Source organism: Zingiber officinale, chromosome 3A, assembly GCF_018446385.1.
Source record: "Zingiber officinale cultivar Zhangliang chromosome 3A, Zo_v1.1, whole genome shotgun sequence".
Taxonomy (NCBI): domain Eukaryota; kingdom Viridiplantae; phylum Streptophyta; class Magnoliopsida; order Zingiberales; family Zingiberaceae; genus Zingiber; species Zingiber officinale.
The window spans coordinates 30,787,283-30,813,523 of record NC_055990.1 but is presented as its reverse complement, the minus strand read 5'-3'; positions in this window follow the sequence as shown (position 1 = coordinate 30,813,523).

Sequence of the window (26,241 nt, the reverse complement as noted above, 5' to 3'; positions counted from 1 at the left end):
TATTCAAAGAAAAAAAGCTAGATTCTTCTCTTTCTCATATGCAAATCACTTGATTAATATTTTAGCATCGATACACTTTTGTCCATCCCGTAGTTCTTTCTCAAAGTCTCTAACATCTCTTTCTATGCAACCCACTCTCTCAGGATCTTCATACTCTATCTCTAATAATCACATTTGTTGACAAGTTGGTAGATTGGCCTCTGAACATTGTTGAGTCAATGCTGTCTTTGCTACCAAAATATTACGATGTGAGCGTAGCAAATATATCTTTAAAGGAGTCTAGAGTGGGTGATTATGACTTTCCATGATGTTTTTGACAACCCAATTAGGTTTAGTTTGTTCCTTGACAAGTAAAATTTTTGACTGACAACCAGTTCTAATTTTGCAACGTGCTCTTTTCCTTGTCTGTTGATCACTTTTGCATGATTATTCCACCATATTTGATCGGTATGCCCTTCTTTAAAACATACAAATTGTTTCCAGACAACTTTATTTGTCACCTTATTTTTTTGTTATTGTTTAGCCTAACACTAAATCTGGCTTCTTGTACATATTGGTTATAGAATGAAAATGTCTCCTCTAGTGATGAAAATTTCATTCCAATTTTTGGATTTCGATCATCTGCAACTTATAGAATATATATTTGGGCCTCACGGTCATTTTCTTCCATTGCTGGGAATATCAGATGAAGTGAAGATATGCATGTAACCATATAGCCACAAAAGCATACTAAATTAAATAGACATAAAACAGTATTCTCATGTGTGAGTAATGTAACATCACAATGTATCATTTTAGTACTAAAGTATGATCATCGGTGAGACGCGGCGATAATTTTAGTATTTGCACTAGACTCTTGGAAAAATTAATATAAAAAAGCCTGTGATTGGGTTGAACTAATCAGATCATAGAGGATCAAGAAGGTTTATTTTTCCATTATCAACAACTAAGATTATATCTCATGAAGTATTTTACTAGAAATCACCTTCATTTCACTGTTTACAAAATGATTCTTTTGGTGAGATAAATTTTTCTTGACAGTTGATTTGTCAAGAAAATATGGAACTATACAAGAAACTAAACTTTTGATTCACCAAGAAAATGTGGAAGTACCAAGAAGGTGACCCATCTGATTATATTTCACTCATGTGCATTTGCACTTTGTATTTACAAACTTTGCACAATGATGATTCCTTCAATTGTTAGGTTTATGAAACAAGGGAAGGGGATGACATCGATAGAGGCTTCAGTTTTAGTGTCATTGACAAAGCGTATATGTGCATTCTCCTGTAACAAAGCCAACATCGAATTAGAGCACAAAGGGATGAAATTATTGCTAACAAAGAGGATGGTGTTTCACAGCTTTGATGAGGTAGGCAACTTCAGGTTCGCCATTGATGAGATTATGGTTATCTGAATGGCCCAAATTACATAATCCTAAAAATGGTTGACATACCTCATGATTTAATATTGTATGAAACATAATGAATCGGTTGTCTCTAGGAAAATATTAGTAAAGAAATAAAATAGTTATAATTGATTTATTGTTCATCCTAGTAAACAATGTCAATCTTTAGTATAATTGACTTTAGTTTTTTGTCCCCAGGGCGTAGCACAGTTGGGGGCACATGATTTTGTGGTCGAAAGGTCCAAGGTTCAATCCTCGGGGTGTCATTGCCTGGGGTTAGCGTCCCGGCAATACGCTTTCAGCTGTGTACCTGCATTTACCTCCCTTCATATCTGTGGAACCGGCTCTAGGGGGCCGCTGATGTGACGGTTCCACATTTTTTTTTTTTTAGTAATACCTTAAAACACCAACAATACAATCCCATCAAAAAAAAAATAGTCTAGATAAATAGGCTTACAAAATTCTAGCATATTGTTGTTGTTCTCAAATAAAGTGTTCATTTCAATTTACAATTTCCATGAGCAAGCTTTTCCTCATACCTTAATCTACAAGATCTCATAGGGAGAGTTGGACGGCGTCTTAAGGAAATCCTAATATGTTGATTGCTCTTGATGAAGGATGGAGGCGGCAACGACGAAGGATGGCGTTGAGAGGAAAACCTAGTTTACGGCAAAGGGCGTTTAGCGACAGGGGTAGTCCTAGTCACAGTGAGGTTTACCGTTTGGCATCCAGTCTCACTCGGCGGGCAACGAGGAAGGATCGACGGCAAGAGGCATCTAGCGGCTGGAGCAGTCCCAGTCGTGGCAAAGGTCGGCGTCTGGTGACGGGTCTCACTCAGCAGGCATCGACGAAGGACCGACAGCGAGAGGCATCTAGCGACTGCCGGCTGGGGCAGTCCCAGTCATGGCGAGGGTCGACGTCTGGCACCGAGTCTTACCCGACAAGCAGCGCGAAAGGATGGCGGTGGCAGCACAGAAGGATGTCGACGACAGCATCTAGAGGAAAGAAAACCAAAAGAGAAAAAAACTACAAGAGGAAAAGTTTAAAGTGAAGAAAATAAAAAAAAAATTGATGCGAACAAAAAACACTGATTGGGATTGCCACAGTCGCTGTCGCCAGGGGCATAGCCACCTTAAGGAGAAAGGGTGCGACCGTCCGATCCCCTCTCACATTTGAATAGTTGGTTTATCATCATTCAATGTCGAAAACTGAAATTGATCACATATTTGAGAAGTTCATGACCTAAGTTATCCATTGGTACCACTTCTACTAGGAAATATCACGATTCAAAATGTTAAGTATTGAATTTTTAAAATAAAATATATAATAATAAATGGATACACTAAATCGTAGGGCACAAAGTAAGGAAGTTAAATAAAATTGAATCGAGTTTGAATTAAATTCAACGAGTAGATAAAAGTATTATGTTGGTTCAAATTGAAATTGATTTGAAGTTGAGTTATGATCAAACCAAGTTTAATATTTAAACGAGTTCGAACGATTTAAAAAGAATTAGGATATTTTTGACGAAATCTTTCATTTTTTTTCTCTCCCTCTTCTCCCTATGCATTTTACATCGCAACCAGAACGTATGCCACCCCTTTGCCCATTCCTCTCTTTTATTTTTTTCCCCCTCTTCTTCCTCATTTGTTTCTTCTCCTTCTCTTCTCCAACGTTAGTAAACCTATAATTTTTTCCTCTCCTCTTCTAAAGCACAAGAGCTTTTTTCTTCTCCTTTCTCTTCTCCAGCAAGCAAGAATGCAATACTAGTTGCTGCCCTCTTCTAGCAACAAGATCAAGCAGCCATCAACCCCCCTATCTTCTTCCTCTTCTAGTATTTTTTAAGATTTTATTGGCACAGTAAATTAGTCATGTTTTGTCTTACCTTGCTCTCTTTTTGTTATTGCCGAACTCATCGAAACTAGTCAAGGTTGCTAACGAAGAAAGTAAAGTTCTTCTTTTTTTTACTTCTTTCTCTCTATTTTATCTTCTCTATTTTTCTCAAAAGCAATTATCTTCCAAGAGTTGTAAATTATTCCTTTCTCGTTTCATGAATTTTTGAAGATTGCCCCTTCTAATCGAAAATCATGGCTACGCCCCTAGTAGTCGTGTATGGGAGTGCAGGAAAAGTAATGCACATATATATAAAAGATGTATCTGATTTACAAGTTGTTTGTACTGAAAAAATTGCAAGTTTGTGATAAATTTCGCAACAAAAATATGTTGTTGTAAAATTTACCAATTTGGGACGAAAAAGGTTTTCGCCGCAAATCAACGATAAACGAATCACTAATTTGAGATGAAATTGGTTTTTTGTCACATATCAGTGATGCGTGAATTCGTCATTGATTTGTGACGAAATCAATGACAAAATTCATTCATCGTTGAATTACGACGAAATATTTTTCGTCACTAATCATTGACGAATTTTGCAAAAAAACAAAAAAATTCATTGCAAAGTTTGAAATGAATTTCTATTTTTTCATCACAAAATTTTGTGACGAAAAAAATTTTGTTGTAAAATTTGTCACAAATTTTTTTTTAACAAGTTTTCCTTATTTTTCATTACAAAATTTGTCGAAATTTTTTTTTTCTAGTGTCCCTTCCTTGGTTTACTCAAAAAAAAAAAAATTCATACAAACTTATGAGGATTTAGATGAAAACATTTTGAAGTTAATTTATTGAGAAAATAAATAAAATTATTCAATTTATTTATTTATTATCCAACGTACATTTAACAATAGCAAAACTCTGAAGCTGAGCTTACTTCAACGAGACCAGTAGGATGGGTGACTCCTAAAAAGTCATCATATTATACCTATATTATCAATCTGTTTGTGTAATGTCGTCACATCAAATATTGTAGATAAATTAATTAACCAACCGAGTATTGAATGGACAAAAGATATCTGATAGGATTAATTGGGCCCAAGGCAATGGTGCAATAATTTAACTCTCCAATAAATAATTAAGAGATCTAATATTTAAATCTCAACTATAACGTATTATAGTGAATTTTCTCTCTAATAAGAAACAGGTCTAAGAATACTGATCGTCGGATGAGATTTCATTAGCATTTACTGATTTATCCTGATGACTGATGAAATTTTTTTATAGAATCGAATCGATCATTTATAAATTTTGTTGATTCAAACAATTGAATACCTTGATTACAAAAATTTGATTACAAAAATTAAAAAAAAATAGCATACCATTTCTTCTCTCTCTCTCTTACATTCAACATCCACTAAGGACAATGTCTAAGAGAAAAGGCAAATAATACATCATCTATGTCTTTTGTTTTTTTAATTTGCTTATCGGATAATTTCGAAGTAAAACTCATGCACATTATTAAAAAAATTGACCGTTACAATATAACATTCGAATCCGGTTTCTTTACTCAAACATCACTTCCATAGAAGCCATATATAATATAATATAATATAATATAGAGATACCATTCATCCTAAACAATTCAATATTATTAACTACATGATAAAATACAGATATACAGTGGTATAAAAAAGATGATAATAATACATCATCGATTACGAAGGTAAGAAAGAAAGAAAGAATGATAGAGATTGCATGAGATGCATAGAAACACCCTAAAATGCCTAACGACGATTACGTCATCGTTGGAAAAATTTGTATATAGTCCTTAATTAGAAAATTTTTTTACATGGAATCCCTATTAATAAAGATTTTTATTTTTACTCTCCAATTAAATATAATGAATACTAATTTAACTAATTACTCCTGATATTTTTAAGTATTAAATGTTTAAAAATAAATATAATTTTTCTTAAATTCAGCATATTAAATTAGAATCTAGTTATTTTTTTTTATCAAATTGAGCATGATTCTTTTTCAATCTCAATTGGATGAAAAATATATTAGATTTTTTTAAAATGATACTCAATTGGATAAAAAATATACTAGATTTTCTTTAAATACTGCTGAATTTAGGAAGAATTATATTAAGTATGAAAAAAAAATCGTGCTTAATTTGATAGAAAATATACTTGATTCTAGTTTAAAGTGTTGAATTTAATAGGAATTATACCTATTTTTAGACTTTTTGTACTTAAAAAATATGAGAGACGGTTTTAATAGAAAATATACTCGATTATAGTTTAAAGTGCTGAATTTAAGAGTAATTATGCTCATTTTTAGATTTTTTTTGTACCTACAAAATCTGAGGATAATTAGAAAGTCGTGCTTAATTTGATAGAAAATATACTCGATTCTAATTTAAAGTGCTGAATTTAATAGGAACTATGCCGATTTTTAGACTTTTTGTACCTAAAAAATATAAGGGATAATTTTAATAGAAAATATATTCGATTCCAGTTTAAAATGCTGAATTTAAGAGGAATTATGCTCATGTTTAGATTATTTGTACTTAAAAAATCTGAAAGGTAATTAGATAATGATATTTATATGAGATAGTTGAAACAAATAAAATTTTACATGTAAAAAATAGAAATAAATTTTTTTAACATGAAGACTACATGTAAAATTAACATTATGATTAGGATTTTTTCTCTGTTATTTTATTTTGAACATTGTGTCCAATTTTTTGGAGAAATTTTCTATCTGCACATGAAGTTTATCTCAATTTTTAAATATCCTTAGAATTTTCAAATTTTTATTAAGATAATAAAAAAATTTAATTTCATCATTTGTGAATTCATATACATTAACATTATTATGATAATATTTTGTAAAGTAATTTAAACACCGATGCTAAATGACTATAGTTTTCAAATTTATTGGGTATTTTAATCATTTTTTATTTTTAAAAAGAAAATATTTTAAAATGTACAAATATTCAGAGTGAATATTTTTCTTAAAAACCGCAACTAGTTAATTATACGGAAGAAAAAAGATAAACAATACAATAGCATGTTTTTATATAATTGAATTACAATTGAGTGAATTTTTTACTCTGTTTCAGATCTTGCTATACTTTGGAAAATTAGCTATTCTTATTGAATATTTATTATTTTTATTTGCCCCTTTTCACGCCAAAAAATAAAATTAAGTTTTATCTCCCTTCACATTTTGCTACGAAAGTTGTGGATGATTATCCTCGTTCTCTCTCACACCACAAATTAATAATAAAAATTCAACCAAAAAGGAGTTTGAATAATGAGAGAGAGAAGGGAGGTAGGAGACTGGTGTTGCTGTTGATGCGTGGTGGTCCTCAATTTGCAGGTTAGTGTGTCGCAATGTGGCAAGCGGCGGGGCCCATTGACCCCGTTGCATTTACCTTCTGGGTTTGGTTTCTTCCTCTCAGAATGGAGACCAACCAGCATTTAACGCTGAGGTTGTACTACTGATCTCATCTACCAGTATTAATTAATTCTACCACTCGAGTGAAATAATGAACATAAATATTCACGCGACCTTCTTACTCTGCACTGGTCACAAACTCAGTGCGTGAGCTGAAATTGGATGCTTGTCATTCAAAGTGTTTTGGACTCATGTACCTAATGCAGTGAAGAAAAGAAAGAGATCTAGCACACCGCAGTTGTTTAGTGAGTGAATTTGATTTGAAGAATTTTGTTGCTGAAAGTTAATTACATATTCAAGCAAACCTTTCATCTTTAACTACAAATTGAGCTAGACAATGCAAGGCATCCTTCAAAAGGGATATGAAAAGGGTAGAAGAATATATAGAGGAATTCCTTTACCACGCACCACGCTTACATTCGAACGATACTGACCTATTAGATTGTTAACATTTATAGCCCCTTGAGCACGCACATGCAATTAGTTCCTCCTATACCTTGATTTTTTAAGTCCATCATTTGATGAGAGAATGTTGTTCCATTGTTTCACAACCTTTGTGACTTTAGGCTTGTGTTTGGAGACAAAATCACTTCATGCCTTGTTCCCTTTTACAATTTGTGTCTATCTCAACTTTATAAGTTCCCAAGATTTTATGGCTTCAAAGAATTGCAAAAAAAAAAAAAAAACAAACAAACAAAGGTGTATCTATCACATCCCTATCAAACATGTGAAAGTTTGGTTGAGGCGACTGTCAAGTTTTAGTCATGAAGATTACCTCACAATGAATGCCTCAATTTGTGTTAAGTTTAATGTCATTCCAAGATCTTTAGATCCATTAATTAATTTTAGATACTTTTATTTAATATTTATTTTTATATTAGTTTGGGATGAATTTGGCAATGAGTATAGTTTCATCGCCAAATTTTCCCTAAAATTTTCTAGCCGACCGGGGCAGGTCGATGCCGGCTTAGGGGTGGGGGCACTACCGTTCTCGGCCCTCCTTGGACATTGCCATCCGCACTTGGCCCTGACTCTCCGTAGGTGTCCGAGGTTATATTTGTTTGTGGACTCTCATATATGATTGTAAATTCATATTGTTGTTTATGCAGGTTTGTATTTGACATGGCTTAGAGAGACATTCGCCTTTGTTCACCTTTGTTAGGTATATATATCTAGACATGTTATTTTAATAACGATAGCATTAGTGTCGAAATGATAGAGGTAGGTCGTGCCCCTACCGGCCGCGGGCGGATGCCAATGGCCTTACTGGCCGCGAGCGACTGCGACCTCCTTATGTCCTTATTTACCTTTGTTAAATAATACCTCCCGCCTTATTTTAATAATGATACAAGTTTGTCTATTGTTCTATCTCATGTTTTTATTTTCTTTTATTATATTTTATTTTTATTTGTATGTGCACTAAGTACATATTAACCATTAGTGCATTGTCTAGGAGTTTTTATTAATGTAATTTATTGGAAATAGACAAAATGTAGAATAAAAAAATTTGGATGTATAAAAAGAATTTACCTGATCGTCGGGTATAACTGATGAGTTTATAACTAGGTTGATCTAATTTTTGAATTTTGCTTTTAGTAATATTGAGTATATGGATGACAATAAGATAAGGTGTTCGTGCAGAAAGTGTCATAATGGAAAATTTTTAAACTACGATAAAATTGAAGAATATCTTTGTAGATTTGATTTTACACCGACTTATTATAATTGGATATGTCATAGTGAATCATTCACATCTAATGAGAATTATGAGCAAAACATACAAATCTCAGTTAGTGGGAATCAGAGTTATTATAATCAATTAAATTCATATTAGAGGATAGTAATTAATGTAACGGGTCAAAATTTTATTCCCAAACTACATGGTGGAAGTTCTAGTTGTCTTTTAATAGTTGAATAAATGTTACTACTTATACATCACCCTTTGAGGAGGTAGAAGCGTCATGTGTTGATAAAACATATCATCAATTTCAGAAAGTGTTAAGTGCTACAAATGAACCATTATGAGTTGATTGTAATAGTCATACTAAATTATTTCTCACCACAAGACTTTTGAATGTCAAGGCAGAGCATAATGTGTCGCAAGATTATTTTAATAATATTGTTCAAATTAATAGGAGATGTACAGTCGCATGATCACATATTACCCAATAATTTTTACAGTATGAAAGAAGTTGTGAAAGAATTAGTTCTTCCGATGGAAAAATTAATATTTACAGAGATGGTTATATGCTATATTGGGAAGATGATGTAGATATTTCTAAATTCTGTAATCAAGCTAGATACAAGAGCACCAGAAGGAGTCAACAGTGATGTAAATCATACAATCAGTTGTTTTATTTACCTTTAACTCCTAGGTTATAAAGGGTTTATGCATCAAAGGCAATTGTTGAACATATGACTTGATATGCAAATCATTAAATAAGAGAGTCTAGGGCTAATGTGTCATCCATTAGATGTAGAGAAGTAGGAAAAAATTGATAAAACATATCTGGAATTTGCAAAGGAGACTTGAAATATTAGATTAGGTCTCTGTGTTAATTGATTTGCTTCATTTCATAAATCATGAAGAAATTATTCATGTTGGCCAATTGTTTTAACTTTATATAATCTTTCATTTGGGATGTGTATGAAAACACCTTATATGCTTTTAACATTGGTTGTCTCTGGCTTGTAAAATTTAAAGAAATTAATAAATGTTTATATGTAATCGCTAATTATAGAACTAAAACAACTATGAGATGAAGATTTTCTACATATGATATTCATACAAATCAGATGTTTGTAATGAAGGTTACTCTTCTTTGAACCATAAATGACTTTCTTATTTATGGTATGCTATTGAGTTGGAGTACTGCTAGGATTTTTGATGCTCATATGTATGGAAAGATCAAAATCAATCAAATTAAAATATGGAAGAAGTCGAGTTATTTTGATTGTCATAGACAATTTTTACCATCAAATCATAATTCTAGAAAAAATAAAGATAAGTTCACTAAGAATAGAATAGAAAGAACACATCCATCGTTGAGATTAACAGGTAAACATATTTGGTTCAAAGTGTTTAGTTTTTTATCTGTTATTGAATATTCACATGGTATAACATATGAATATGAAAGTACACATAAATAGATGAAACATAATATATTTTGGGATTTGCAGTATTAGTTTAGTCATTTGATTTATCATAATCTCAATGTAATGTATATTGAGAAGAATATTTTTGATAATCTAATAAATACAGTGATGGATATCAACGAAAAAACCAAAGACAATCTCAATGAAAGAAAAGATATGCAACTCCTTTATAAAAGACCCAACTCTTGATATCAATGAAAATAACATGGGACCAAAGCGAAAGGCAGTTTATACATTGAATAAGGATCAAAGACGTGTTGTGTGTGAATTGTTGAAATCATTGAAATTTTCAGATAATTATGTCTCTAATATTAGAAGATGTGTTGATATGAAGGAATGCAAAGGCTCATTCCTATTGCTTTTAAGAAACTATTACCAAATTCTGTATAGGGCGTGATTATGGAGTTAAGTATTTTCCTACATAATATTTGCTTAACAATTTTGAGATATTCACACATAGAAACATTAGAAAGAGACATTTCAATCATTTTGTGTAATTTGGAAAGAATATTTCCATCCTCATTTTTTAATTCCATGAAACATCTTTTGGTTCGCTTACCATATAAGGCCAAAGTTGGAGTGCCTGTCTATTTTCATGGATATATCCATTTGAAAGATAAAATTTTCATCTTCTATACTTTGACAATCTGAATGCATAAAAATTTACTAATTTTTTTATCTATTAATATCTAATATAATTTATTTTATTACCATTGATGCGGTGATAATGAGGGGCCTACCCCCGTGGCCACGATGGAGGTCAAAGGAGGTCAAAGTCAAGGTGGTCAATATGTAAATGGCATCGTCAAATCAGGTGAAGCATGCCCCGATCGGAGAGAAGGCTCCGACCCACCGTCGCCTTCGCTACGAAGAGAAGTCAAACAACCGACGCTCAAGGGAGACAATGTGCAGAAGCCAAGCCGAGCGGCTACCCCGCTCGGCCAGACAACAAAGCTTGATGTCGACGGAGTTTGACTTTGGTCGAGCGGCTACCCCTCTCAGCCTTGCAGCAGGCCTCGCCAGTGACTTAGTGGACCTTCGGTCGAGCAGACACACACTGAGGAATAACGAGGTTCTAGTCGACCGGACGGGGCACCAGAGCGGCGGAAGGCCGGCCGAGCGGTCAACCTGCTTGGCCTAGTAATACACTCTCTTTGATATCCATTGACATCTTTTTGGGAGTTAGTGCCGCTGACACTGGGCATGGACAACTAGAATATCGTACGGCGGAAGCTTTTACTATCACTTCAGAGATATGCTCAGCCCGTTAAGGTTCTGTGTCAGGGATATTTAACTGACAAGTCTTTTCAGGGAAACCTTTGAGAAGCGTGCTCATCTTAGGAAGCATACACACACGCTACCGGAGCTCTATATAAAGGGGGGGGGGTCCAAGCATCGACGGAGGTATGCGATATTCACTGTTTGCGCTATAGTCTTCTTGTTACTCCACTTTATACTCCATTGTCGGTAACTGACTTGAGCGTCGAAGGGCCAACGTGGGGGGCCCCTTCCCTGGCTCGGCACTGACATAGTTTGTGTTGCAGGTTCAAGCAAAGTCTACGTGCGGTCAGCAAAAGCGCCACATCCCCGGCTTTCCATCTCTTGGACTTTCAGACAGGATCATATTTGAAACGGTCAATGGGAACGTAGCCTGCATCTGTGCCAAAAATATGGAGGACGCTGGACAACAAACCACCATAACGTTCACCCAGGAGGAACTCGAGATGCTCGTTCAAGCTCGAGAGGCGAAGATGATCGAGCAGTAGCAACAACAGGCGTTAGCCGATTAGCAAGCGTCGCAACCTGCAACATTAGCGGCTGGTAGACGAGCGAGGCAGGAAGATCGAGCGGAACAAATCTCCATATGGGGGCAGAACAGAAGGCTGACATGCACACAGGGGGAAGCGCTACCAACGTCGATCCCCTTTCATCGCACCTTGTTCCAAACCCCCTCAGAAATAGCCCAGGTGAATCAAGAGCGGGGATCATTCGTACGATGCTCCCATTTGGGACGCACAAAAGGGCAAGGCGCCCCGAGACAACGCGTCGCCCGAATAGATCAACCGATAGTTCTCCGAAGAGATCTTACAAGACCCTCTGCCCAGACACTATACCCTGCTGGCGATCGGGACACACAATAGATTGGCCGATCTGGATTATCATCTAGATTAGTTTGATAATAAAGCCACGTTGCACCAGTATACAGACGGAGTAAAGTGCCGAGTCTTTCTCACTACCCTCTCCGGATCGGCGTGGCTCTAGTTCCGAAGATTGTCGGACGACTCAATACGAAGCTTTCAAAGACTTCTGAGTTGCATTCCAGCACCATTTCGCTAGCAGCCAACGCTATCAGAAGACGAGCATCAGCATCTTTGCCCTAAAGCAAGGGGCCCAAGGAAGCGCTATGAGCATATATACAACGTTTCAACTAAGTAGCTATGGACATCTCCTCGGTCTCATCCGAGACGATGATGAACGCCTTTACTCAGGGGCTTGTCGAGGGAGATTTCTTCTGATCGCTCATTTGGAAGCCGCCCAAGGACTTCGATCACCTGCTCAGGAAAGCCAATGAGTACATAAATGTGGAAGAAGCCCAGACAGCAAGGAAGAAGGAAACGTCGGCTGAGCCCGCACCGACGCCCGAGCAACGATCTACAAGCAGCCACCAACCGCCCAAAGGGCCGAGAGTGGAGGGAGTGTGGCTATACCAGGAGGCTAGAACACATGTCGTGCAACATGTGGCCTCCATTCGGCCAAAGATGACAAGAGGCAAGGTGTGGACGCCCATGTTCTGCTCCTTTCACCAGTCGCCGACTCACAACACGCATGAATGCCGTGGTATAATGTCAATCGTTAGCCAACCGGTCCCCAGAGGATAGCGCGGCCGATCTCCAACTCTCGATCGACGATAGAGGCAATGGTTTGTCGGGCGATGAGAGTACGTAAGAGGAATGCTCGAGCGGTCCGATCGACACCAAGGGAGAGATAGTGTCGATCCTTCCCGAGTCCCTGTCGAGCGAAATAGGCCCTCCACTCACGAAGAAGAAAACAGGAGCAATACCACTCGAGGAGAAATATGCATGATTGCCTGAGGGCCGACTGGTGGCGACTCCAACAGAGCCAGGAAGTTGTATGCTCGGCGCTGGAGATCCACACGGTGGGATGCAGCAGGGAGAAGGCCGAAGGACCCAAGATCTGCTTCGGCCCTAGTGACTTGGAGGGAAAGGAGATCCCTCACGATGACATGCTGATCATCTGAGCGGTAATTGCTAATTATACTATTTGCCGAACTTTTGTTGATACAGGGACTTTGGTGAACATCATCTTCAAGAAGGCGTTCGATCAATTAAAATTAATCAGAATGAGTTGTTGTCCATGACAACCCCACTTTACGGCTTCACAGGCAACGAGGTACTATCGCTCGGATAGGCCCGACTGGCCATCTCACTCGGGGAAGAGCCACTGAGGAGAACTAGGACTTCAAACTTTATCATGGTGGACGCACAATCGGCCTACAACGTTATCTTGGGTCGACCGGCCTTGAATGAGTTCCAGGCGGTGGTGCCTAATTACTACCAAAAAATCAAGTTCTCGGTAGACAACCGGGTGGGTGAGGTCAAAGGCGATCAATTGGTCACTCGGCGATACTATGTTGAGATGGTCAGGTCTGAAGCTAGTTGCGCTTGGAAGAATTCATGCTTGGAGGTGAACGTCGTCACTAGAAAGCTTCAGGGGTTGATCTACGAAGAAAAGTCCAAAGTCACCCAAGCCGGACGAAGGCCACCATATTAATTATGGCCGATCGAGAACCTGAGAAGAAGGCAGAGCGGCCAGAGAGCATGAATCATCTCCTACCCAACAGGGCCAGGATGAGAGGTGCGCGAGTGAATTTATATTTTTGTATATTTCCTGAACGCAAGGCAAAATATGAATAAAAAGCGAAGTCCTCTTGAAATATGTCTCTACCAACGGTCGAGCGACGACCTTAAACCCTTGTCGCCATCGACAGTCAAGCGTCGACGTTAAACCCTTGTCTCCATTGACGGTTCAGCGATGACCTTAAACCCTTGTCCCCACCAATGGTCAAGCGGCGACCATAAACCCTTGTCTCCATTGACGGTTGAGTGGCGACCTTAAACCCTTGTCTCCATCAACGATTGAGCGGTGACCTTAAACCCTTGTCTCCATCGACCGTCGAGCAGTGACCTTAAACCCTTGTCTCCATCGATAGTCGAGTGGTGACCTTAAACCCGGGTCTACAGCAACAGTCGAGAGAAGACCTTAACCCCCTATCTACGCCCTCTACCGATCTCGGACCAGCATATCGACTCTCCTATCTCCCTCATTCAGGGTCGAATGATCTTCACTAGTCTCGGACCAGCATATCGGATCTCCTATCTTCTCCGTTCGGGGTCGAGTTATCTTCACTGGTCGTGGACCATCATATCGGATCTCATATCTCTCCCGTTCGGGGTCGAGTGATTTTCACTGGTTGCAGACTAGCATATCGGATCTCATATCTCCCCATTCGGGGTCAAGCGATCTTCACTAATCTCGGACCAGCATATCGGATCTCCCATCTCCCCCAATTGGGGTCGAGCGGTATTCAAAAAGCTTAAGTCTTTAAAATACATTGACCGTTCTGGACTATTCTTCAAGATACTCCTAGGGCCGATCAGAAGGTCGCAGTATCATAAGAACTCTGAAGACAAAGAGGATCGATCGGGTGGATAGACAAATCATAGACAATCAGAGGAGTTATAAATTGAAAAATACAAGGAGATCAAGCTCGGCCAAATCGATAAGTATTCATTGAAACTTCAAAAATTTTACAGTAACTCTCCGCCTCACTCAAGGTAATCTAAAGTGTCGTCAGACAGTGACGTGGTAAGTTTATCCCGACTGATGATGCTGCTGGTCAAAGCCGCCGGTAGGTAGCCACCCTCTCGGAGGTCGATCGTTCCATCGATGGCCAGATCAAAAAGGCGCAGAGCCCGATCGACGACCTTCTTGTTGAAAACATCCGAGTAGAGGTAATTCTTCTTCATAGCCTCGAAACGGCTAGGCTCGGCATCTTGGTAGGTCTTCAAGGCCGCTCGGGAGGCTTCCAGCTCATCGTTGGAGGTGGCCAACTCATTGTTTTTTGCCACAAGTTAGTCGCGAAGAGCAGCCTCTTCGACTAACCGGCTGGTTCACTTGGCGACCAAAAAATCTTCGGCTTCCTTGAGTTTTGGAGCAAGGGCCTGGGCCTCCTTATTCTTCAGCTCGAGGTCTTCGATTGCCCGATTCTTCCTCACGTTGGCCGACTTAATTTAATTGTCGAAAGTGGCGACCTGATTATTAAGCTGAGTCAAAAGAGTGGCCTGCCTCGAACTCTTTTCCCATTCGGCCTTGAGCAGTTTGTTGCTCTTCGCCAGATCGGCTCGCAGTTTGGCCACCTCGGCTTACATCTGTTCTTGAGCGACGGAGGATTGGCCGCTCGATGCCTTTATCTTTTTCATTTCCTCCTCCAAAAATGCGAGCCTTTGGCACATGACCAAGCTCTCCACCCAATACTACAAGCAACAAAGATAATATAAGCGTCGAGCGAAAATGGATTAAAAAGAACATTAACACTTACCCCAGTAGACATCTGGGTATGACTGTCTGCGAGTGCCCCCGGAGGCATCATCACTGCACGAGCCCGAGCATCGACCCATATTTGGGCGAGCGGCCCTTAAATGATAATTTGGTGCTCCAAAGCTCGGGACTCGACGCTAGATTTGCGCCACTCCTTGGTCGGTAGGTGCAGAATCGTCGTAATGTGGCGTTGGCCACTCGGGCTGACTGTGCAAAAGTTGCCTACCCGGACGACCTCGATGAAGACACCAGTCGGATGCCAGACTTCTTAGCCTTCGATTTTGGTGGAAGGAAGGCCACTGGTGGTGCAGACTGTTCCCTGAGGCAGATCGGATAGGGAGGGGTTCCGATCTGACAACTCAGAGGCAGTGGACTCTTGGACATGAGCGGGAGTTGAGGTCTCGACTCATTCGGCGGACCGCACCCCCGAAGTGGCGGAGCACGATGAAGGCTCCACCCGACACCTTTTGCGCCTGATCAGTGGCTTGGCCGAGAAGGCTGAGCCTGAAGCCCCCTCAACTTCAATGATTGGTTGTGAGCCACCAGTTGCTCTACCACTGGCCAAAACGGGAGCCGCTTCGTGTTAGAGTGTATACTGAAAGCCTAAGCTTTTGTAAATATTTATTTTGAATAAAGAATCACATTTGGTCAAATTGTCTACATTTGTTTGTAGTTGTTCAATTAATTTATATTGTAGATAACATAGTATGTGGTGTCACATACAGAAGATAATGTTATCAGTACCTTATAAATTATAAACAGTAGCTCACGACCAAAATGGAAAGGAACAAACCATTGGAAGGTCGTAGTATAATTAGGTATTAGTTTATCTTGACTATATAATTACACTAGTACACTTAGAGTGTATTGAGTAGGACCATTAGAGGTCATTTCTTTTATACTGACTTTATAAAGGAACAAAGACCTCAGTTATTATGGAAGTGTGTGCTCTTAATCCTAATATAATAACAAGCACATATATTTGATATTTATTTCTTTAATTTATCAATGGGTGAGATTTAGTTCGATAAATCAATAAGCCCGATAAGTTGGGAAATGATATCACTTATAGTGTGTGTTGTTGATTATAGAAGGAAACTGTGTCCTATAGATCTAGGTTGATAATGTCCCCAAGAGGAGCTCATAAGGATTGTCATGTTAAACCCTGCAGGTGGACTTAGTCCGACATGATGATAAGGTTGAGTGGTACTACTCTTGCACTAAGATATTAATTAAATGAGTTGTCAGTAACTCACTTAATTAGTGGGCATTCGATATCTTAAACATAGGGAGACTAACACACTCATAATAAGAAGGAGCCCAAAAATGTAATTTGAGATTGGTGCGGTAGTTCAATAATAGTTCTCTAGTGGATTGAATTATTATTGATAAAATTAAGTTGTGTGTTCGGGGCGAACACGAGATGCTTAATTTTATCAGGAGACCAAAACTAATTCCTCCTCTCGGTCCCTATCATAGCCTCTTATTTATAGAGTACTATACCCACCTATACCCACCTTCATACCCATGATATAGGGGCCGGCCAAGCTAGCTTGAGGATCAAGCTAGGGCCGGCCAAGCCTTGGTTCATGGGTGGCCGGCCCTAGTTTGAACCCAAGCTTAGGTGGTCGACCCCATTAAATTAGAAAAGAATTTTAAATTTAAATTTTTCTTATGTGGAAGATATAATTTATTGGAGAGAATTAAAATTAAAATATATCTTCTACAAAAGATTAAGAAAAGAGATTAGATCTCTTTCCTTATTTGTAGATAGGAAAGATATTTTATTTTTTCTCTTTGTAAATTATTCACATGTTGAAAAATTAAAATTATAGAAATTTCTTTTTATCAACCATGAAGGGATTTTAAAGGAAAATTTTATTTTTTAAAATTTTCGAAGACAAATAAGGAATTTTTAATTTTTGATTGAAAATTATCTTGTTTGCTCTCCATGAGGTGGTCGGCCATTACATGTTTAATTGGGAAATTTTATTTTATTTTTCTTAATTAATTCATGTCAAGGAAAGTTAAGGAAATTTTATTGTAATTAAATTTCCTTATTTTCCAAAGCTAAGGATTATAAAAGAGGGGGTTTTGGGAGCCTTCAAGGTGAACAACCTCTATTGTTTTCTCCCTCTTTTCTTCCTTGGTGTGGCCGGCCTCCTTCTTTTCTCTTCTCTCCATCCTTGTGGCCGAAACTTCCTTTCCTCTTGGAGATCAAGTGGTGGCCAGATTCTAGCTTGGAGAAGAAGGAGAGAAAGCTTACATCCCTTGGAGCATTGGTGGTGTTTTCTCTACATCCTTGGAGGTGCACTTGATTTGGCCGAACCTTGCAAGGAGGAGGAGAAGATGCTTTGGTGGTTTCTCATCTCGGAAGATCGTTGCCCACACAACGTCCGAGGTTAGAAGAGGAATACGGTAGAAGACCTAGAGGTTTTTGCTTGCTAAAGAAAAAGTATACTAGTATTTAATTTCTGCATCATACTAGTTTTATCTTTATGTAAAAATACCAAATACAAGAGACATGCAATTCTAGTATTTCGAATTTGTTTTCGATGTTGTGTTCTTTTGTTTTTTTTCCTTGTGATTTGATTGTTCTTTTTGGTTGACCTAAAGTTATTTAAGGAAATTAAATATTAACTTTCCTTAAAAGGCTTTGTCTAGGCGGTGGTGGTTGTTCCCATATCCAAGAAGGCCATGTACCTCGCCATGCAGTCCTGGAAGCCAATTTAGGAAACTAATATTTAATGAAATTAATAACCTAGGTGATTTGGATCGAACGTGTTAAGTTTCGCAGGAGATCCAAGTCTAAACCTAAAGGAACAAATAAATTAAACTTGGGATCAAACGTGTTAAGTTCCGCAGGCGATCCGAGTTTAATTTAAAAGAACACATGGTAGCTAGGAAAAGGTTCAGACCTTTGTACAAAATTTTTGTACAGTGGAACCATTAGATTTTCCGTGTAGCAACCAATAATTGGTATCAGAGCTAGGGTTTTGCCTCTGTGTATTTGGTATTAGTTTAATTATGCTCATGTCATACATAATTTAGGCAGTATAATAGTAGGATGTGCTAACTTTGTGGATGCAGGATCCAACTATTATGGCTTATAGTTATTATGTGTGTGATTAGACCCTTGGACATGTCAAGGGCATTTTATTGTGTGTGCATGATTGTATTATAAGCAGGAGCTGTATTTAGTTTTAATAGGATTTTATTTTTTTGATCTAGATACATGTACATTCCTTCGAGAAATATAGGATCGAAAAATATAAAATTCTTTTTATGTTGCGGATCGAATCTTGAAAAGGCGTGGAACCTTTTGAGGACCAGAGGCGCAGCGGAACAAGGAGCAAGATGGATGCGACAGCTAGACCCGGTGGCGGTGCCCAAAAATGGCAGCAGCTTAGGATGACAACACACGGAGGACAACAATAGATAAAAACCATAATAGTTGAAAATTAGTTTTTCTATTTATTGCTTTTATATTGTGCTGTGTGTGCATGTTAGTATACATGTTTAGTATGCTAGCATAGTTAAAATTCCTCATTTATAAATAACTAAGTGGGAGAGGGATTTTTGATAAATTCCACGGTCTCCATTACTGGTTTGTAAGTGATGCAAACAAGCTTGCGCGTTGGCTCTGAGTACCTTCCTCCATATCGGATGAGCTTGTTTGTGGATCACTAGAACAAACTTCCATTTTGGATGACTATAGGAAGTTAATTAGAGCGTGTGATCTTCCCCATCGGAAGGGACACAATCTTATTAATGGACTTAGTGTCAAGTAATGGTATACACTTAGGCACGTCTAATAGTATCCTCCCCATCGGAGTCACTGCTATTATTTGTGTGACCAAAGGATACCAACTATTAATTTTATTTGTCAAAAAGTTAGGTTGACAAGATAATAAAATTAATGGGTTAAACCCTCCTTTTACAAATGTTGAATTTGTATACGTCCACACTATCGTGGAATACAAAATTCACGATGTTTTAATGTGTTGGTTAATTTAAAATAGTATTATTTGAGGAATCAATATTATTCTAAATTTAGAGTTCTGACCAAAAGTTATTTGTGATTCTTAGGATGACTTTCAACCCACTGGCCATTATACTAAAAGAGAATAGACTTACTGGTCCTAACTACATAGATTGGAAAAGAAACTTGGACATTGTTCTTACTGCTGAAAGCTATAAATTTGTACTGACTGAGCCTTGCCCTGAAGCACCCACTGGTGAATCTACCCAAGAGGAGATTGAATATCATAGGAAATGGGTAAAAGTAGATGAGATGGCATGGTGTTACATTTTGGCTTCAATGTCAAATGTATTGCAACATCAGCATCAAGATTTACCAACAGCTTATAATATTATGAACAATCTTAAAGAACTCTTTGGTCATCAGGATAGGGCTTCTAGGCAAGAGGCCATGAGAAAGATAATGACAGCCACCATGAAAGAGGGTACTCCTGTGAGGCATCATATCCTAAAGATGATGGCTTATCTGAACGAAATACAGATCCTTGGAGGAGAAATTGATGGGAAAACCCAGATCGATATGATCCTCCAAACGCTACCTAGAAGTTTTGAGCAATTCCGCCTGAATTATAATATGAATAAGAGGATATATTTATTAGCGGAACTACTGACAGAACTCCAGGTAGCAGAAGGATTATTTCATCATAATTCTCAGATTCACTATGCTAAAAATGGTTCTACTTCTAAACCGAAAGGAAAGAAGAAGAAGAAACAAGTTGGCTCAACAAAGAAGGTGAATAAATCTCAGAGTACAGGATCTAAACCTAGAGTGAAGAAGCAGAAGGGCAAGTGCTTCATCTGCAAGCAGTCAAGGCATTGGAAGGCGGACTATCCTCGTAGGAATCAAAACAAAGGTATATCTCATGCTCTAGTTGTTGAAACATGTTTAGCGGTGTTATCTACCAGGACCTGGTGTGTAGATACGGGAGCCACTGATCATGTCTGCAATTCTTTGCAGGGGTTCCAGGAAACCCGACGACTATGTGAAGGAGAAATAACCGTCTACATGGGCAATGCTACTAAGATGGCGGCTGTTGCAGTGGGAGACGTCTACTTATCTTTTGATAGAAATAGAAAATTGATTTTAAGAAATTGTCTTTATGTACCCAGTTTTAGAAAGAATTTAATTTCAGTTTCTAAACTATTTTTGGATGGATATTCTGTTTCCTTTAATAACAATATAGTTATAAAGAGAAATAAAGTGATTATCTGTTCTGGTGCATTGGTTGGCAATTTGTATACTTTAAATACAATTTCTCCCACAAAGCAAAATATGGAAATTTATAACATATCTTCTAACACTAATAAGAGAAAACAACCTTCTGAAATGAACCAAGCATATCTTTGGCATCTAAGGCTTGGTCATATTAACTTAAGTAGGATTCAAAGGCTTATAGCCGATGGACTCTTGGGTTCATTAGAGTTGGAAAATTTTCCAACTTGTGAATCTTGCTTGGAAGGTAAAATGACCAAGAGGCCTTTTAAAACAAAGGGGTATAGAGCCAAAGATGCGTTAGAATTGGTTCATTCTGATTTGTGTGGTCCTATGTCTATCCAGGCTAGAGGTGGTTTTGAATATTTTGTCTCTTTTATAGATGATTATTCAAGATACGGATACATTTACCTAATGCGCCGTAAGTCCGAGTGCTTTGATAAGTTTAAAGAATACAAGACTGATGTGGAGAAACGACTAGGTAAAAGTATCAAGACACTACGGTCTGATCGTGGTGGCGAATACCTCTTAGGAGAGTTTAGGAATTACTTATCAGAGGCTGGGATTCAATCCCAATTGCCCACACCTGGTACACCCCAACAGAATAGTGTGGCAGAACGAAGGAATAGGACTCTTATGGAAATGGTTAGATCGATGATGAGTTATTCAGAATTACCAAATTCGTTTTAGGGATACACTCTAGAAACGGCAGCGCACATTCTGAACTTAGTACCTTCTAAATCAGTATCTTCTACTCCCACAGAATTATGGAATGGGCGAAAGCCCAGTCTGAGACATATTCGGATTTGGGGTAGTCCAGCACATGTGCTAAAACCAGATGCTGATAAGTTAGAATCTCGTACATAAGTTCGCGTGTTTGTGGGATATCCTAGAGGAACAAAAGGTGGTTTATTTTATAGTCCTAAAGATCAGAAGGTCATTGTTAGCACCAATGCCCAGTTTTTAGAAGAAGACTATATAATGGATCACAAGCCCAGTAGCAAATTTGTTTTAGAAGAACTTAGAGAGGACACGTCTACCTTAGTACCAATAGTACAAGATGAAGCACCACAAGAGACTGCAACACGTGACACACATGATACACAACCACAGACAGTGCCTCATCGTAGTGGGAGGGTTGTAAGGTAGCCTGATAGATTCATGTTTTTGGGAGAGTCTTCGGACTTGATCCCGGGTAAACATGAACCTGATCCACGAACATATGACGAAGCACTCCAAGATATAGATGCAGCATCTTGGCAAAAGGCGATGAATTCTGAAATAGAGTCTATGTACTCTAATAAGGTCTGGGAGCTTGTAGAACCACCTAATGGTGTAAAAGCCGTTGGATGCAAGTGGATCTACAAAAGGAAAAGAGGGACGGACGGGAAGGTAGAAACCTTCAAAGCTAGACTTGTTGTGAAAGGGTACACTCAGAAAGAGGGAATCGATTATCAGGAGACCTTTTCACCAGTAGCCATGCTTAAGTCTATCCGGATACTCTTATCCATTACTGCTCATATGAATTATGAGATTTGGCAAATGGATGTCAAGACAGCTTTCCTTAATGGAAGTCTTGAAGAAAACATCTATATGAAGCAACCAGAAGAGTTCATTGAAAAAGGCAAAGAGCATCTAGTGTGCAAGCTCAATCGGTCCATTTATGGACTGAAGCAAGCTTCAAGGTCTTGGAACATCCGGTTTAATGAAGTAATCCAGTCATATAGATTTATTCAGTGTCCGGATGAGTCTTGTGTATACAAGAAGTGTAACGAAAACGTGGTGATATTTCTTGTACTATACGTAGATGATATTTTGTTAATTGGCAACAATGTCAAGGTATTATCAGACGTAAGGGTATGGTTGTCCAAACAATTTGATATGAAGGACTTAGGAGATTGTGCACACATTCTTGGGATCAAAGTAATAAGGGATTTCAAGAAAAGAATGTTGTGTCTGTCCCGAAATTCATATATAGATACAATCCTTGCTCGTTTTAGCATGCAGAATTCCAAGAAAGGTTTCTTACCTTTTAGGCATGGAGTAGCTCTATCTAAAGAGATGTCTCCGAAGACATCAAAGGAGATAGAGGACATGAAAGCAGTTCCTTATGCTTCGGCTGTAGGAAGCCTTATGTATGCAATGCTGTGTACGAGACCTGATATCTGTTTTGCCGTGGGCATGGTTAGCAGATATCAGAGTAACCCTGGACAAGGACATTGGACTGCGGTAAAGCATATATTAAAGTACCTGAGAAGGACTAGAGATTATATGCTAGTTTACCAAGCAGACGATTTGCTCCCTGTGGGTTACACGGATTCAGATTTCCAATCAGATAGGGACAACAGTAAGTCTACATCAGGCTATGTGTTTACTTTAGGAGGTGGAGCCATTGCATGGAGGAGTGTTAAGCAGAAATGCGTTTCGGACTCAACCATGGAAGCTGAGTATGTAGCAGCCTCTGAGGCAGCTAAAGAAGCAGTATGACTCAGGAACTTTCTAATGGACTTAGATGTGATTCCTGGTTTGCCCAAAATCATCACAATTTATTGTGATAATAGCGGTGCAGTTGCAAACTCGAAGGAACCACGAGCCCATAAGGCAAGTAAACATATAGAGCGCAAGTACCACCTGATACGAGATATCGTGAAGCGAGGAGAAGTTGTCATCGCCAAGATTGCATCAGCAGATAACCTGGCAGATCCTTTCACTAAGGCCCTTCCGGCAAAAGCTTTCGATCGGCATGTGGAGGGAATGAGAATCAGATGTATGGCAGAAGATATGGCAGCTTAGTCATTAGTATAAGTGGGAGATTGTTAGAGTGTATACTGAAAGCCTAAGCTTTTGTAAACATTTATTTTGAATAAAGAATCACATTTGGTCAAATTGTCTACATTTGTTTGTAGTTGTTCAATTAATTTATATTGTAGATAACATATTATGTGGTGTCACATACAGAAGATAATGTTATCAGTACCTTATAAATTATAAACAGTAGCTCACGACCAAAATGGAAAGGAACAAACCATTGGAAGGTCGTAGTGTAATTAGGTATTAGTTTATCTTGACTATATAATTACACTAGTACACTTAGAGTGTATTGAGTAGGACCATTAGAGGTCGTTTCTTTTATACTGACTTTATAAAAGAACAAAGACCTCAGTTATTATGGAAGTGTGTACTCTTAATCCTAATATAATAACAAGCACATATATTTGGTATTTATTTCTTTAATTTATTAATGGGTGAGATTTAGTTCGATAAATCAATAAGCCCGATAAGTTGGGAAATGATATCACTTATAATGTGTGTTGTTGATTATAGAAGGAAACTGTGTCCTAGAGATCTAGGTTGATAATGTCCCAAAGAGGAGCTCATAAGGATTGTCATGTTAAACCCTGCAGGTGGACTTAGTCCGACATGATGATAAGGTTGAGTGGTACTACTCTTGGACTAAGATATTAATTAAATGAGTTGTCAGTAACTCACTTAATTAGTGGACATTCGATATCTTAAACACAGGGAGACTAACACACTTATAATAAGAAGGAGCCCAAAAATGTAATTTGAGATTGGTGCAGTAGTTCAATAATAGTTCTCTAGTGGAATGAATTATTATTGATAAAATTAAGTTGTGTGTTCGGGGCGAACACGAGATGCTTAATTTTATCAGGAGACCAAAACCAATTCCTCCTCTCGGTCCCTATCGTAGCCTCTTATTTATAGAGTACTATACTCACCTATACCCACCTTCATACCCATGATATAGGGGCCGGCCAAGCTAGCTTGAGGATCAAGCTAGGGCCGACCAAGCCTTGGTTCATGGGTGGCCGGCCCTAGCTTGAACCCAAGCTTAGGTGGCCGACCCCATTAAATTAGAAAAGAATTTTAAATTTAAATTTTTCTTATGTGGAAGATATAATTTATTGGAGAGAATTAAAATTAAAATATCTCTTCTACAAAAGATTAAGAAAAGAGATTCGATCTCTTTCCTTATTTGTAGATAAGAAAGATATTTTATTTTTTCTCTTTGTAAATTATTCACATGTTGAAAAATTAAAATTATAGAAATTTATTTTTATCAACCATGAAGGGATTTTAAAGGGAAATTTTATTTTTTAAAATTTTCGAAGACAAATAAGGAATTTTAAATTTTTGATTGAAAATTATCTTGTTTGCTCTCCATGAGGTGGCTGGCAATTACATGTTTAATTGGAAAATTTTATTTTATTTTTATTAATTAATTCATGTCAAGGAAAGTTAAGGAAATTTTATTGTAATTAAATTTCCTTATTTGCCAAAGCTAAGGATTATAAAAGAGGGGGTTTTGGGAGCCTTCAAGGTGAACAACCTCTATTGTTTTCTCCCTCTTTTCTTCCTTGGTGTGGCCGACCTCCTTCTTTTCTCTTCTCTCCATCCTTATGGCCGAAACTTCCTTTCCTCTTGGAGATCAAGTGGTGGCCGGATTCTAGCTTGGAGAAGAAGGAGAGAAAGCTTACATCCCTTGGAGCATTGGTGGTGTTTTCTCTACATCCTTGGAGGTGCACTTGATTTGGCCGAACCTTGCAAGGAGGAGAAGAAGGTGCTTTGGTGGTTTCTCATCTTGGAAGATCGTTGTCCACACAACGTCCGAGGTTAGAAGAGGAATACGGTAGAAGACCTAGAGGTTTTTGCTTGCTAAAGTAAAGGTATACTAGTATTTAATTTCCGCATCATACTAGTTTTATCTTTATGTAAAAATACCAAATACAAGAGGCATGCGATTCTAGTATTTCGAATTTGTTTTCGATGTTGTGTTCTTTTGTTTTTTTTTCCTTGTGATTTGATTGTTCTTTTTGGTTGACCTAAAGTTATTTAAGGAAATTAAATATTAACTTTCCTTAAAAGGCTTTGTCTAGGTGGTGGTGGTTGTTCCCATATCCAAGAAGGTCATGTGCCTCGCCATGTAGTCCTGGAAGTCAATTTAGGAAACTAATATTTAATGAAATTAATAACCTAGGTGATTTGGATCGAACGTGTTAAGTTCCGCAGGAGATCCAAGTCTAAACCTAAAGGAACAAATAAATTAAACCTGGGATCAAACGTGTTATGTTCCGCAGGCGATCCGAGTTTAATTTAAAAGAACACATGGTAGCTAGGAAAAGGTTCAGACCTTTGTACAAAATTTTTGTACAGTGGAACCATTAGGTTTTCCGAGTAGCAACCAACACTTCGCTCTCATCCTTCGACTCTTCTTATGAGTCAATCGACTACAGGCCTCGACTCTCCAGTTCTTCTATAGTGGCCTTGTTGATCACGACATCCGTTAGCTTCGCCTTGCCGACTAGACGTGCATGTAGCATGACTTCGACTGCACGAGGAAGAAAAATCAGTTAGAATCAAAGAAAGGAGTAAAGTGGTCGCATACCTAGGCTGAATGAGAATCGAGTGCGGATTGGACTCAAGCCAAAGATATAAAGGACACCCTCCAACAGCAGCTTGTGGATGTCATATTTCTGACCGGCCA